The sequence below is a fragment of the Sturnira hondurensis genome, unplaced genomic scaffold (assembly GCF_014824575.4).
Source record: "Sturnira hondurensis isolate 20B ecotype Veracruz unplaced genomic scaffold, ASM1482457v3 Scaffold0024152, whole genome shotgun sequence".
Classification (NCBI taxonomy): domain Eukaryota; kingdom Metazoa; phylum Chordata; class Mammalia; order Chiroptera; family Phyllostomidae; genus Sturnira; species Sturnira hondurensis.
In genome coordinates this window covers 6,405,934-6,419,830 of record NW_028096783.1, presented here as the reverse complement: position 1 = coordinate 6,419,830, position 13,897 = coordinate 6,405,934, and the positions used below count along the sequence as shown (strand labels likewise).

General features: G+C 44.3%; 1 protein-coding gene across 2 annotated transcripts in view; it reads right to left on the bottom strand.

Annotated features, from left to right (window-relative positions):
- The window catches only part of ETS1 (ETS proto-oncogene 1, transcription factor), a 128,394-nt gene extending 114,911 nt beyond the window's left edge, over positions 1-13,483 (bottom strand). For both annotated transcript variants that reach the window (XM_037038298.1, XM_037038300.1), the window contains exon 1: positions 13,408-13,483. The gene's annotated coding sequence lies outside the window, so the exon portion shown is untranslated. The remainder of the gene's footprint in view (positions 1-13,407) is intronic.
- Between the last annotated feature and the right edge of the window lie 414 nt (positions 13,484-13,897).

Below are 13,897 nucleotides of genomic sequence, written 5' to 3'. Positions count from 1 at the left end.
ACTCTTGTTGAGAGCTGTTATCTACATTGAAAGTCTTAATGACAAGAAAGCTTGAGGAGTGTCTTGGATGGAGGGATTTTCCAGTGAGCTGTGGGTTATCAGGAAAATCATTTATCAGACACTTCTGTTCACTTCAATGTTTATAAAGCGCATTACTTCCACGCTTTCATAAATCCAATATTATCTACTTTTAAAATGTCTTTCTCGAATAATTTAGAAAGTTCAACTCCTGTGCCTGTCGTTCAGAGGACAAATTCCTATTGCTAGGAAGTGACATTTTAGTTTCAGCCGAACTGCCTTCCGGTTTGTACGTGCCTGTGCTCGCCCTGCCTCCTTGCTGACGTGTAAAGCGCTCACACATTTGCAGAGAAGTAGAGAGCACCATGTGTCTCGTGCTCAATTGGTAATTTTGGTTCACCATCTCAGCAAGCAGTATGCTGGCCAATGAACAGACCTCCTTTCATGCAACATGTGTTCCGATGACACAGTTAAACGGTCTCAGCAACACAACATAGAATTCTACCAACTAAGAGCGACCATCACAGAGACACTGGCATCGTGTGGTTGAGAGAAGTCAGCTGAAAACCTTCAGCGATATATCTTAACCGAGAACTGTGTTTATGGTCTTTAACTACAACTTTATCTTTTTCCCAAAAAAGTAACATTTTTCTCCCCCAAACAATCAATGCAATGCCAATTTAAAAAACTACGCAACTCACAGTAACAAGGCTGTGTTAATTAAGATGTTGTGCCTAGTTTTCCAGGGGCTTGATCACCGCTGCACCAAAACGGCTCCCAGGGAGGACCCCCAGCAGTAACACTGAGGAGCTGGAAAAAGACCCAAGTCCTCCCGTCCAAGGATACGTTAACATCTGCTTCTGTGGTCACCTATTCAGAGTTTGTTTCTAAAAACATAGTGAGCAGCTACCAGACTCCGCACTGCACCCCGAGTGTGAAGTCAGACTGAGGGGTGTGTGGCATAGGTCAGCCTGGGCGCGTCCCCACTGTGCCTTCTAAGGGTCGTCTCAGTGACCTCTGCATTTCCTTGTACCGAAGCATTCTTATTTTTATTCTTAAAATCAAATTTTCAAGTCCTAAGGACTCGTGCACCCCCCGCTTTAACACTTTTGATCCACGGATAGAACACAAAAGGTAACGTGGGCTGTGTCATACTGAGGATGACTTCACCATGGCAAGATTCCCCTGGGAAAAGCTGGTCATCTCTCCAGGGCCCTACAGTGCAACCTGTACCTTTGGGACATAAGCAGGGATTGGGGAGGGCTGCTTCCTGCAAGCCATCCAGCACCCTCCCCCTGGGTTTCCATCCCCGGCACCCCACACATCCCAGGAGTCATCACAGACCGCTGTGGTTCATCCATTCATTCTGGAGCACACTGATGGCTCCCTTTGTTGGGGACTTGTGAACTGGTTCAGGAAATAATGACTATGTGCCGGCTATGCACCAGATGCCACGCGGGCACTGGAGTCACACTGGCAAACAAAGATCCCTGTTCTCATACAGACCCTACATTCTACCAGCTCAGGGTAAAATCGAGAAAGAAGACAGGCTCCCATACAACTACGATATAATGTGATGAATCGTTTACCAACACTATGGGGAAAATAGCTGTCAGTTGGTTCTGCTGGCACACGGAAGAGGAAGTCATGGACAGCAGGCACAGTGCAAAGTGTGAGTAGCAGGACCCAGGAGCCATTCCTAGACTCCCACAGGCAGTAAAGACCTTGACCCTCTGAACTGCTGCTCTACTTATACAGCGGGAAAAGAAAGGACTTTTGGAACTGGCAACTTGTCCTGAAGCCCAGCTCAAAGGCACCAAGAGTTTCAGCCCCAGCCAGACAGCCTCCTCCTCACAGCCACACTCCGCAGAGCTTGGAAACAGGGTCCCTGGAAAGATGTTTTCTCTTCCCAGTTGACAGCACGAGGCAGGAAACCTGCAGTCCCGCGTGTGCAAAGCTCCGTGCTAGCCATGTTCTCGAAGCCGAAGCTGGTGTTCTGTGAAGGACACTTCCCTTGGGGAAAGACCTTCGCCCAGGGAGGAAGCTGGAAAGAGGGAGTTGCCCGGGCTCACATCTCAGGAAATAACTCTGGGACAGAAATGGATTACTTTTTGGAGAAAGAAGAAAAGAACCCACCCTTTTCCCACTTGTAGATTGTGACACAGAGCAGCTGCTGTAGACGTAAACCCTTTCAGAAAAAGCAAAAGGAATGTTTGGGTGGTTTTGGTTTTTTTTTTTTTTTGGACTCGTTAGCCAAAGAGAATTCCCTCCCACATGACAGCTATTTGAACGTCAGCTGGACCAACATTTTTGTCTTGGCGTTCCAAATGTTTATTACCTAAATGCAAGACAACTGTGTGATTTAAGACTTACTACTCCCCAGCCCAGAAGCAACCATAGGATTTTCTCAAAGTAGAAATGATTGGAATACGTGGTGATAGAGACATAAAGAGCTGAGTTTAATTTTCTTGAATGGGACTGGCAGGGCTCACGCAGAAGAATAAATGTTATCTGAAGTGGCTTCGTGCTCCAGAAGCTCCCGACTGGCCTGTTGTGGCTTCCAGGATCTGTGTCCCCTCCTTCGCCCACCCCTCACCATGCACCACGGCAAACTCCACTCCTGGAATGCCCTGCTGTTCTTTTAAGTAACCCGTGTTCTTTCTCACTCCTGCTTCTCAGGGACCCCCTCCAACAAAGAGGCCAGCTGTCCTGCTGCTCCTCGGGGTAACTAACCTGACTCCTCATGGTTTCGGGCTGACCTCAGAGTTTTTGCTGCCAGGAGCTCTTCCTAAGGCACCCTTCACCCCTGCCAGGGCTCACTGGCCCTTCTCTGCATTCTCCGCCTCACCCCCCAACCGCCCCCCCCCCTGTATATTTCAATCATTGTGCCTAACATGCGGTTTTATAAACATCTATTTCTGTTTGCCTCTCTCACTATACTGGGAGCTATCTGAAGGTCAGCACCATGCCTTTCCCATTTTTGTATCTCCAGACTTTCAGACAGACGATGGAACACAATAAAAGTCATTTTGTAAACTCTGGCCAGTGTGCCTCAGTTGATTAGGTGCTACCCCGCAAAGCAAAAGGTCGCTGGTCCTATTCCAGGTCAGGACACATGCCTGAGTTGAAGGTGCAGTCCCCAGTTGGGGTGTGTGCAAGAGGCAACCAATTGATGTTTCTCTCTCACATCAATGTTTCTCTCCCTCTCTTTCTCCTTCCTTCCCTTCACCTCTCTCTAAAAGTAAATAAGTAAAATCTTTTTGAAATGTTCATTTTTTTAAATGAGTGAGTGAATGAATGATTGAGTCTCATAAGACTGAAAATGTAAGAAGTGGGTCTGATGTAAATAACACTCGGTTTTCAGATTGTAGAATCTAAATAGATTGCAGGTCTGGATAAGGATCCACTTGAAATAACAGGTTTCCGTGATCTGTCCACTTCTGGGTGGAAACTGCTTCCCTTGATTCACTACCTGTTGAATGTCACTTATCAAAGAAGCCTTCGCCACCACTCCATGTACATAGCAGAACGCTCCTCCCCACTCTGCTTGGCTGCTTGGCTGTTGTCTCCCCCACTCCCACCCCATTAACATTTAAGCCCCTCCGGGGCAAGGGTTTGGTCTGTTTCTTCGCTCTCTGTCCTGAGATCCTGGACCAGTGGTGGTAGATTGGTGTCATACAAAGAACCATTGAATCAGGAGTGTAAGTTAAAAAACTTGCACACACCCTATAACTCACATAAGCCCCTTTTTACAGGCAAGGAGAAAGACTCCCAAGGCCACTGGCTGGCCGAGCAGAGGCCGGACTCCAGGTCTGCGCTCTCTGCCTTCCCCATCCTGGAGTTTCGGGAAAGAAATGGGCAACCTTTGCCGAGGACAATCAAGGCGACCATGTGGTGCATGTGGTTGTCTGCCATTCAATAAACTTTGAGCTGGTTTTCTGTGGGACTCAGGAGAGAGCTCTGTTCTTCATCATGCATGTGACCCACAGTTTAGGGTGCGTACTGCCTGCCGTGGGGCCAGGATCTGAAGTCTGATGCTTCCTTTACCCAGGCCGCTTCAGGGGCCATCCAGGTGATGCCCAGCATGAAGAGCAGCAGATGGGTGGGGCAGCCAGGCCAAGGCGGCAGAAGGGCAGTCAACCCCAGAAAGACGGACCTTGGTGGCGGTGGTCTCCAGCTGCCATCCACTCTGCCCCGAGTAACTGGGACATCAGATAACCAGTCTTCCTCTTGGATTACGTGCTCTTCAAGGACACGCTTTAGATAAACAACTCTGCAAACTATACTTTAAGACTTTTTAAAAATAATTGTTTTGCCAAAATGATATAAATTTACTGAAAAACTACAATAAAAGTACAAAAAAATTCTAAAGTGAATGCCAAAACTCACCTGAAATGCCACCACTTAGAGACAATTGTACTAATATTCTCTCTAGCATTCTTCTGTGTATTTTTAATTCATTTATACCCAGATACAGATAGAACCTACACGTATGATCATAATTTTACATTCACAGTTTTATTCCCTGCATGCTGTTTTGCAATCTGATTTTTTCATTGATGTTGGCTGTAATCCTGTGCACATTTTTCTATGTCAACAAATATAGTTGTACATCGCAAAGTATGATTGCTGAGTATTGTATGTATTGTTATTGTTTTCTTAATGAGCCTTTTATTGTAAAATTGGTTAGTCCCCAATTTCTTGTCATTGGAAAAGTTCCTTCCCTAGCTGGTGTGGCTCAGTGGATTGAGTGCAGGCCTGCGAACCAAAGGGTCACTGGTTCGATTCCCAGTCAGGGCACATGCCTGGGTTTTGAGACACGTCCTCAGTTGGGGATGCACAAGAGGTGACCAATCAATGGTTTTTTTAGCACATCAATGTTTCTCTCCCTTTCTTTCTCCCACCTTTACCCTCTCTCTAAAAACAAATAAATAAATCTTTTAAAAAAAAGAAAAAGAAAGATTTCTAAAATATTTTCTATTCTCATTCAATGAGTAAAATTGGTATTGTTGGGACAAAGAATGTGCACATTCTACATTTGAATACATATAACATACTGCTATCCATAACAGAAAGCCAAGTTTACACTGCCTCCAACAGAGGCACCGGGTTTTAAACTTGACCTTACACTTTTGTATTCTTGTTAGCTTCATAGGTCAAAAGTCATGGCTCCAGTGTATCCTGGGTGTGAAAGCCCCACACGGGGACTACAGAAATGCAATAATGCTGTGACAGAAAATGTAGCTAACGTTCTTCTCTTCTTTGAAAACAAAGTAAAACATAAGTAGATTCACAACTAGCCTCTCTTCTCATATTAACAAGTTAAGATTGTCATTACTTTACGACAAAAAGGATATCCTTTTGGCCTGGAATGCAGAAGAAAAAGAATTGGGCTTTCAAAAACACTAATTGTTTAAGGGAAGCTTGCTCCCAGAGCCAGCACCTTTGCCACACTGAAGACAATACCGCCACACGTCATCAAGGCAGGGTCTCTACTGTGCAGCACAGAGTCTTAATTTCTTCTTTCCAAATAAATGTCGTGTCAATCTGCTTCTAGAAACTCAAACTGTGCCTGCAGAACCAGTTCCAAAAGCTCCCATCTCATTTTTAACCAAGATCCTGAGTTTCCTTTTGGAGACAACAGCCCAAGACCGCAAGTCACGAAGCCACAGTGTGCGCAGAGGAGAGAACTCTGACCTCCAGCCGCACCGGAACCACAGCCTCGCAGCCCCGGACTGCGGAACCAAAGGATCGGGACCTGGCCACAGCTGGAAAACCAAGACCCTTTGAGGAGCAAAATGTCTGCTGTCCAGGAAGATCTGGCGCAGAAGCCCCTTACTATCGATGACCAAGTTCCAAAGCTTCCCAGCAAAAACTGGCCCCACCAGCACTTCCACATACTTGTTCCCCTGACTCCTTTAACTGTACCCCCATCCCCACTGGAGGCCATCTAGGGCTTTGGTTTTCTTCCCATTCTTCTTGCAGTGACAGTGACTCTAATTCCTCCACTGCAGTTCTCAGTGGTCAGTGGTTGACTGCTGCGCTCCAGGTGGAGAAACTGTCTTCTTGTCGGGCTACAGGTAAGGATCAGCTCCTTCCAGCTTTCTCTGAACCTCCCAGGCAGCCAGATGAGTATCCTTGATCTTTCTCCTTGGTAATTACCCTCACAATGTGCCTATCAAAAATCATTGTACTTCCTGTATATATGTCCATTTCTGCTCCTGAGTTGTGAATTGCACTAAAGGTTGCTGACTAGGTGAGAATCCATACAGGAAACAGAGTTAGTGAGAATCCATACAGGAAACAGAGTTAGTGTGTACAAGAGTTACACCTCAGCCCTGGCTGGTGTAGCTCAGTGGATTGAGCACAGGCCTGCAAACTAGAGGATCACGGTTCGATTCCCAGTCAGGGCACATGCCTGGGTTGCAGGCCAGCTCCCAGCAGGGAATCCACAAGAGGCAACCATACATTGATATTTCTCACCCTCTCTCTTTCCCTTCCCCTCAAAAGATAAATAACTAAAATCTTTAAAAAAAAAGAGTTATGCCTCAGTACTTGAATTATCCTAGGCAGTGAAAACCCATCTGGATCAAATGAATAAATAGATAAAAAGAGTCATTACTTGTGATGACCCTTGTCCATACGTAACCCAAGGTTACAATTCTTTCATGTTAACTGCGAGCAGGATTGTATTTTCCTCTGACTAATGGATGGACCAGATTGATGTGTTTGTCTATTCTTACTCATTATTTTCTTCCTACTTTTCATGAGTAGTTCATTTATACATTTCAGGTCATTTCAGTAGCTGTCTCCCCTGATCTGGCAGTGCAACAAAATCTACCAAGCCCAGTCCTCCAAATACTCTAATTTAAGCATTAAATCAGATTATCATCAAATTTAGGTAGCTGAACATTCCTCATTTCCCTAAGGAAACTCTGTGGTTATAATAAGTAGAAGAGAAAAATGGCCTAGAGCAATTAAAAATGAATTCTCTCACTCCTAAACCTACAAGAAGCTCATTTTCTTGACCAGCTATTCCAATAGTACAGTAGTAAGCATTACTTCTTATTTTAAGTAGCCAACATGGACCAATAAAGGCGATGTTCTCATTTATGTGCTATTGACTTCTGTGTCTCACATGAATTTCACTAAGTTCACAAAGCAGCAACACACAGTACAGTGAACATCTCACCCTTGTTTCTCCCCAGCTTACTGGTAATTAGTCTCCCACCTTGAATAGAGGCCAGAAAGTGACTCATATCCATCTCCTGTTTCTCTAAACAGCCCCATCTTCTAATTAAGCACAACACTTTCAAGTTCTGTATGAATTGACATACTCAACTGATCTTTCCTGGAATGGTAAAAATGCACTTGTGTTATCACAATATCACAAAGGTGTATTGTCTTGCCCTTCCTTGAGGAGTAACTCACTAATATCTCCCGAAGAGGAGAAGGGATGTAAAATGATTCTAGTCCGCTCTACCATCACAATTATGAAATGAGGAGTGCCTCATAGGCTAGTTTATGTTTCCTTCTCATGGAAACAGACCCCTAACCATCCTGCCACTGGAACGGCATTGTCAACAACAGGCAAAATGGCGCTGCTGCTCCTAAATGTCAAGGCTGTACTTTACAGCCAACCCCTCTTACATGACCAGGAACGTTAGAAGCACAATGTCAATCCCAGTCTTTGAAACTTTCAGAAGCCAACATTCTGCCTTTTCTTGTGTAAGAACATCTTTTAGAAGACCAAATGTAGCATTTAATCACCTGATTTACAGTAAAAGTGGTCTTGACTTCAAATGCCATTCCTCAAATCCTATATTTATTTTTTAAAGATTTGATTTACTTATTTTTAGAGAGAGGGGAAGTAATGGAGAAAGAGAGGGAGAGAAACATCAATGTGTGGTTGCCTTTCACATGCCCCCTACTGGGAAGCTGGCCAGCAACCCAGGCATGTGCCCTGACTGGGATTCAAACTGACGACCCTTTGGTTCACAGGCCAGCACTCAATCCACTAGGCCACACCAGCCAGCGTCAAATCCTATATTTAATAATGACATTCAGCAAAGTGTCACAGTTGGCCTTCAGACGCACTCCAGTAGCATGCTCACAGTAGGTGCTCCATAAAGTAGGATTTAAAAAAATAAGGAACTAGAATCAGAGAAACAATTTAAGCCCTCTTCCTCACAAGGGCAAGTATAGCAGAGTTCACAACATGAGATTCTGGGCCAAATCCAACCCCTGAAAGTGCGCAGGTCTAAAGATGTCGACCGTAACCCGATGGCCGCTGCCAAAGAAGTCCCTGAAGAGCCTGAAATTTTAAATAATTACTTTTCGACTCACAGAGTGTGAAGTATGTCAGACACAATCTGAAATTTAGATATAGGCTGTTAAGAAACTTTCAAAACAACCTGAGAGGCCCCATACATCCAGATATGGAGAGAAAACAACGAACAGGGACACCAGCTGCCTGGAGCTCTCCAACCCATCAGACAGCTTCTTAGACTGTGTCTGATTGTGATTTTCATGGTGGAGTTTCGTTTGTTTTATTGGCCCAAATTATAAGGTTCAAATTTCTCAGTATAATGCTAAGCAACTTGCTGGCATTCTTACATAGAGAGGGATTTTGCAAATTCAATGAACTTGGAAGTTGGAAAAAAAATGCATCGAATCTGCCCCTTGTTCATGTGAATAAACTGAGCCCAGACAGGTTAAGTGTTCTGGAGTGACAGATTCTGGGTTAACCGGAGCCCCTTACTGAGTGTGTGGGTCATGGGCAAGTTTCTTAGTACCACAAAGTCGTAGCTTCCTCAACTCTAAAAGGGAGATAATGACACCAACCCTTCTGGGGTTGAGAAGGGTTGTATAAAAGTGCTTAGCAGAGTGCTTGGCAGATGATAAAATGGTCAATAAACAAGGGTTGTTATTATTGCTATTTTTATTCCAGGGCCTGGCATTAGTGAGCATTCACTAATTAATAGTAATAGTGGCCGTTATTAATCACTGTTTTTACTGCCCAAGGTGGCAGAGGTCGTTTATCTAGGTAATTGAGCTAGAACCCAGGTGGCCCAAATCCCTTATCTCTTTTTCTAAAGGATTTACATTTAAATAATCAAAAGACAGGATTCCCTTCCATAATCATAGATTGAAGAGCATTAGTCAAGAATTTCACAGGAGAAAAAAGCCAGTTTCTGTTGAATGGTAGTCTGTTTGTACCATTGTTATGCATAAAACCAAGAAGTAAGCACTTTTCTTACAGTGGGGAACAAAGTCACTGAAAGATTGCATAGCACAAATGGGGTGATGTTGCAGCTTCCTGAGTTAAACCAACATCTTTTTTATATAAATGCCAATCTTTTGTGGAGTAACACTTTAGCAACTAGATATACATAAATATAAGGAAGTACCAAGCTGCTGGGGAAGATATTGCAAAAGTCTTTGTCCGGGCTCTCTTGGGTTTTTTTGTTTTTTGTTTTTTTAGAACAGTGCTTCCCCCAGCTGAAATGCATGATACTCACCTGCGAAGCGTGTTAAATGCAGAAGAGCCTGATTCAGCCAATCCGAGTCCTGCCTGACAGTGCACATTGCTAACAAGATCCGGCAGCCACGCAGTGTCTGGCCTAACTTGGTTAAATTCATGAGTGATTATAACAAGTCAAGTGTTCAGACGCAGAACCTACTGAGAAGGGGGGAACAGGGATTCTGTGCCACCTGCTGAGCAGAAGTTTGATTTTTATCTTAGGGGCAACCCAAGGCCAGCCAGGGAGGAGCACGGGTCAGTGCCTGTCCCTGCCTCTCCAGCCGCTTGGCCACATCTGACCCAGTTCCTTGCCTTTCCTAAGAGGCTGTGGTTTCAGCCTCAAGAAACTGGCATTGCTGCCTCCACCCCCACCCCCCCACCACCACCACTGACAAGAATCCTCTTGGATTAAGGATTACCTGAGGCACCAAAGATAATTAAGAGTAATTTGCATTTGATTTTTTCACAGTTTTAAAGGACTTCACTCTTTTGAAAACGCATTGTGTTTTGCAACTTGCTGTGCATCTGAAATTATTGCAAAATAAAAAGTTAAAACAATGTTTTAAATGTGAAAGAGATTAAAATTCGCTGGTTTTCTACTTTTCTATCCCTCTCAAAAATGCATTTGTTTTATTTCCCCCATTGAGAATATTTCCTTATCCAAAACTGACCCCAAACATCCTTCCTTCCCTGCTCTAGGTACCATTCTTTTCCGTCTGAACTCCCAAAACACTCACAGACTGTATCGCATCACTTAACAATTACATTATCTTTCATTCATTTCCAACCTCAGATAAAATTCTGCCCCCCAAAATAAACCATTGATTTTTTTAACATTGGAATTTACATATTGCTCCCTAGGTATTCATCACAGCACCCAACACAAGGCTAATTAGCACATAGACATTCCATCGACATTTGTCATGAGCAGAGTTGAGGGTGAGGTTTACTGAACAGGTTGACGGGACCCTGGGGGATTTCTTCAGAATCAGTGTCGGTCAGTATCTTCCTAATGGTGACTAATTAATCCAAAGTCAACCAGCAGGTTATTCGGAAAACAGGCCTAATCCGCAGTGTTCTCCCAGATAAAAGCAAATCAGAGGTTTGTGCTTCAGAATCCAGCCTAAACGTGTGTGTCTCAAGGCCACTCGGGTCACTGGGAGATACAACCCCAGCCAGCAGCTCTGGACTCACATTCCTTTGGTTTCAATCAGCTCTCCCCACTAAACTGGTCATATTAGCAGGCCACAGGGTCCTCATTCATTAAGGGGATGACCAGAGCGCCCACCTCAAAGCCTTCACTGTAGGTTAAATGAAGCTGTCCATGCAAAGCCCCTCGCACGGGCTCTGCGACACCGTGAAACAAGCAATGCACCGAGTGCTCAGTGAACATGAGAGATTGCTGTCCTTCCCCAGGAAAAGTGGAGGAACCCGGGTATTACATCCAAACAATCCTCTAGATGTTCAAAGTGAGCTCTCCAAAGCTACATTTCCAGTAAAGCAAGAATAAAGGGAATAAAGAGGCAGAAAATAGTTATCTTCATATCTAAATTTCCCCAAGATTAAAGAAACTCACAAGAAACTCATAAACCTACTTCACATTTCTTGACTCAGTTGCTGTATACCACATTTATTTCACTGAAATACTAAAGACTTCTTAATTTAATTTTCATAAAGGAAAGAGAGACAGGAAAAGGGGTGAGAGGGAGGGAGGAAGGACACGTGCCCCAGTTTCAGGGATGAAACCCTTCCTTCTGCTGTTCGATGCAGAAAGGGGAATTCTGAGTGATACTTAGGAAAAGACAGTTGCCATGGCAAACACATCTGTTCAACAATAGATGAAATCATGAGATACAGCAGAACATGAATGGCCAGTGAGAACTTTAGCTATTGTCCTGGGTGCACCCAGGAGAGAAAGGCCAGAGTTATTTGTTTCCTCGCATGGGTTTGAATTCTGCCTGGATCTCCCCTAGGGACCGGCATCCACACACCCAACTTGTTATAGTATTACTTCAGCCTCTCTCCACCTTGCTGGTACTTTTGGTTTTCAATGCTCCACGCTATTTACTTCTATTCTGTCATCTGTGTGATATAGGTGGGGTGCAAATCACTATTCACAGTTTAGAGATGAAAATAAGGCATAATCGAATTAAATAACTTCTTCTCGGTTGCAAAGCCAGCCTCGAATGGAACCCAAGGACACATGGATGCCCTCTCCTGGCTCCAAAGCTGGTGTCAGTGCCAGTTCTAGTTCTGGCTCTAGTGCCTTTGAACTCCAATGCACTCAGAGGCTGTGAATTAGGCCAGGACCATGCCCTCAACCAATACTCCAAGGTCACACACACCAAACACTGAAAGACTGCACCCTGCTCCCTACCCACCCCCAGGCCCTCTTCTTGGACTTGCTGGCACTCTCTACCAGCTAGCGCCTCGGTGCAAGGAGCCCGTAGGACAAAGATGCCCTCTCTGTAATCAGACTCTCACTTCCCACATCCTCAGCTGCGGAATCAGGACGGAAGAGCCTGCGTGGCTGCCTCCACTGTTTGTTTTTTCACTACTGAGTTGGCAAGGACGGACGTTGTTGATTTACAATTAGAAGCAGCATGCTTCTTCAAATATTAATATTAATAACTACAATGCTGAACACATGAAAAGGTCTTTTCATCTTCAAAGCACTTTGAAGACATTAACTCATTAGCTCTCCCTTCCCTCCATTCGGGAACAACAGGTAAGTAAGACTCTCAAGTAGCGCTCGGTGGCCACCCAGCACCCCTCCGTGCCTAAGTAGCCCACGCCTGCAGGAGCAGAAGGTTTTCTGTTTAGATAAAAGGAGACATGATGCAATCCAGAACCACAACTGATGAAGGAGTCCAAGTGTCAGTCATCTTACAAATCAAATGGAGCTGCCAGAGTTATCATTTTAGCATCTGTGTTTACTGTTGCTTAACAAATATCTATCTTTTCAGTTGCACAGTAGTGGTATAAAGTAGGAAGAAAATGGCCTTGAGATTAAAAGAAAAACTTACCCAAAAGATAGGTTAAAAGAATAACCTACCATCGAATGCCTTGATCTCCGTATCTGTAACCCAGCATTTTTTTTTTAGCAGTTCGGCCACATAAAATGCTACTTTAAAAGGAGGTAGCAGAGATGTTTCAACAGTCGATGAGCCACCACAAAGTGGAATTGCCGGCTAAAGTCACCGCGGCAGGGGATGGCATCCACTCCCTCTGCTTTTCTGTGGCGTGCCCCTCAAGTCCAGCTCTGCCGTGGAGGTGAGAGATGCCCCCCAATCCAGAGACCCCCCCCCATCTCAACTACAGTCCAACAGACAGAGAGAACCTTGGAAAACTGTGAATCACAAGTCAGAGAAAATCACCAGAAAGGCTAGTTTGGTTTGCAATATTCAAACCTGCAACAATTTCCTCTCTATAAAAGCAACTCATTAAGCTGCTCAGGGAAAAAAAAAAACAAAAAGATGTAAAACAATAGGCTCACTAGGAGTGAAAGAGGGAAAAATGAAAAGATTTCTACGTTTAACTACAGCTTTAGTTCTTTGGAAGTGCTCCAACGGGCACAGAAAATTCAGAGTTTCTGACATCTAATCTGTGAGTATCTAAAACATGCCTGGCTCCGCGTTTAAACCCAGGAAAGGAGTGAAGTATAGTCTTGATTTTAGACTCTGAACAAGATAGGAAAGTATTTTTGAAAATTATTATTAAACGCTTCAGTGGAAAACAGAGGAAAATGTGAAAAGAGAAAATCCCACTTGTATCCTGAAAGTTCCCCTCAATTTATCATTTAATTACATAGAATTTTTTTTTAAAAAAGGAAAAGGGACAGTGAAATTTTAGGCATAAACTCACACCTTACTCACTACTTTGCCGGAGAGCCTGGGTGGTGAATCAGCCCTGAGCGAGCTTCCCTCAACGTCCGTCCGTCCGTGGTCTCTTTCCAACTACCTGCGGGAATCCAGGGCTCAGTGGCTGGAGGATGCAAAGACCATAATTTCCCTAATAGAGCTGCCTCCTTAAATTGGGGGGTGTGGTCATGCCCGGGAAAACTGAAGAAAAAGCAGGATTTTGCTAGCCCCTGACATCACAGAGACAGCCACTGGGAAGGCTATTCTGTCTAGGAGGAAAAGCAAATCCTTTTACTGGCTGAGATCACATCAGATCACACCTTTTTTTTTCTATCCTTCAGATTATCCTTCAATTAACATATAACTCAGCCTTCAGGAGTAATGGGGAGGGAGATGAGAAAAATGGAAGCGGCTCAATGGGACAGCACCCCGTCTCAGCCTCCACGGGTGCATTAGATCTCACCCTCTATAGAATATGTGAATGTTTATACTTCAC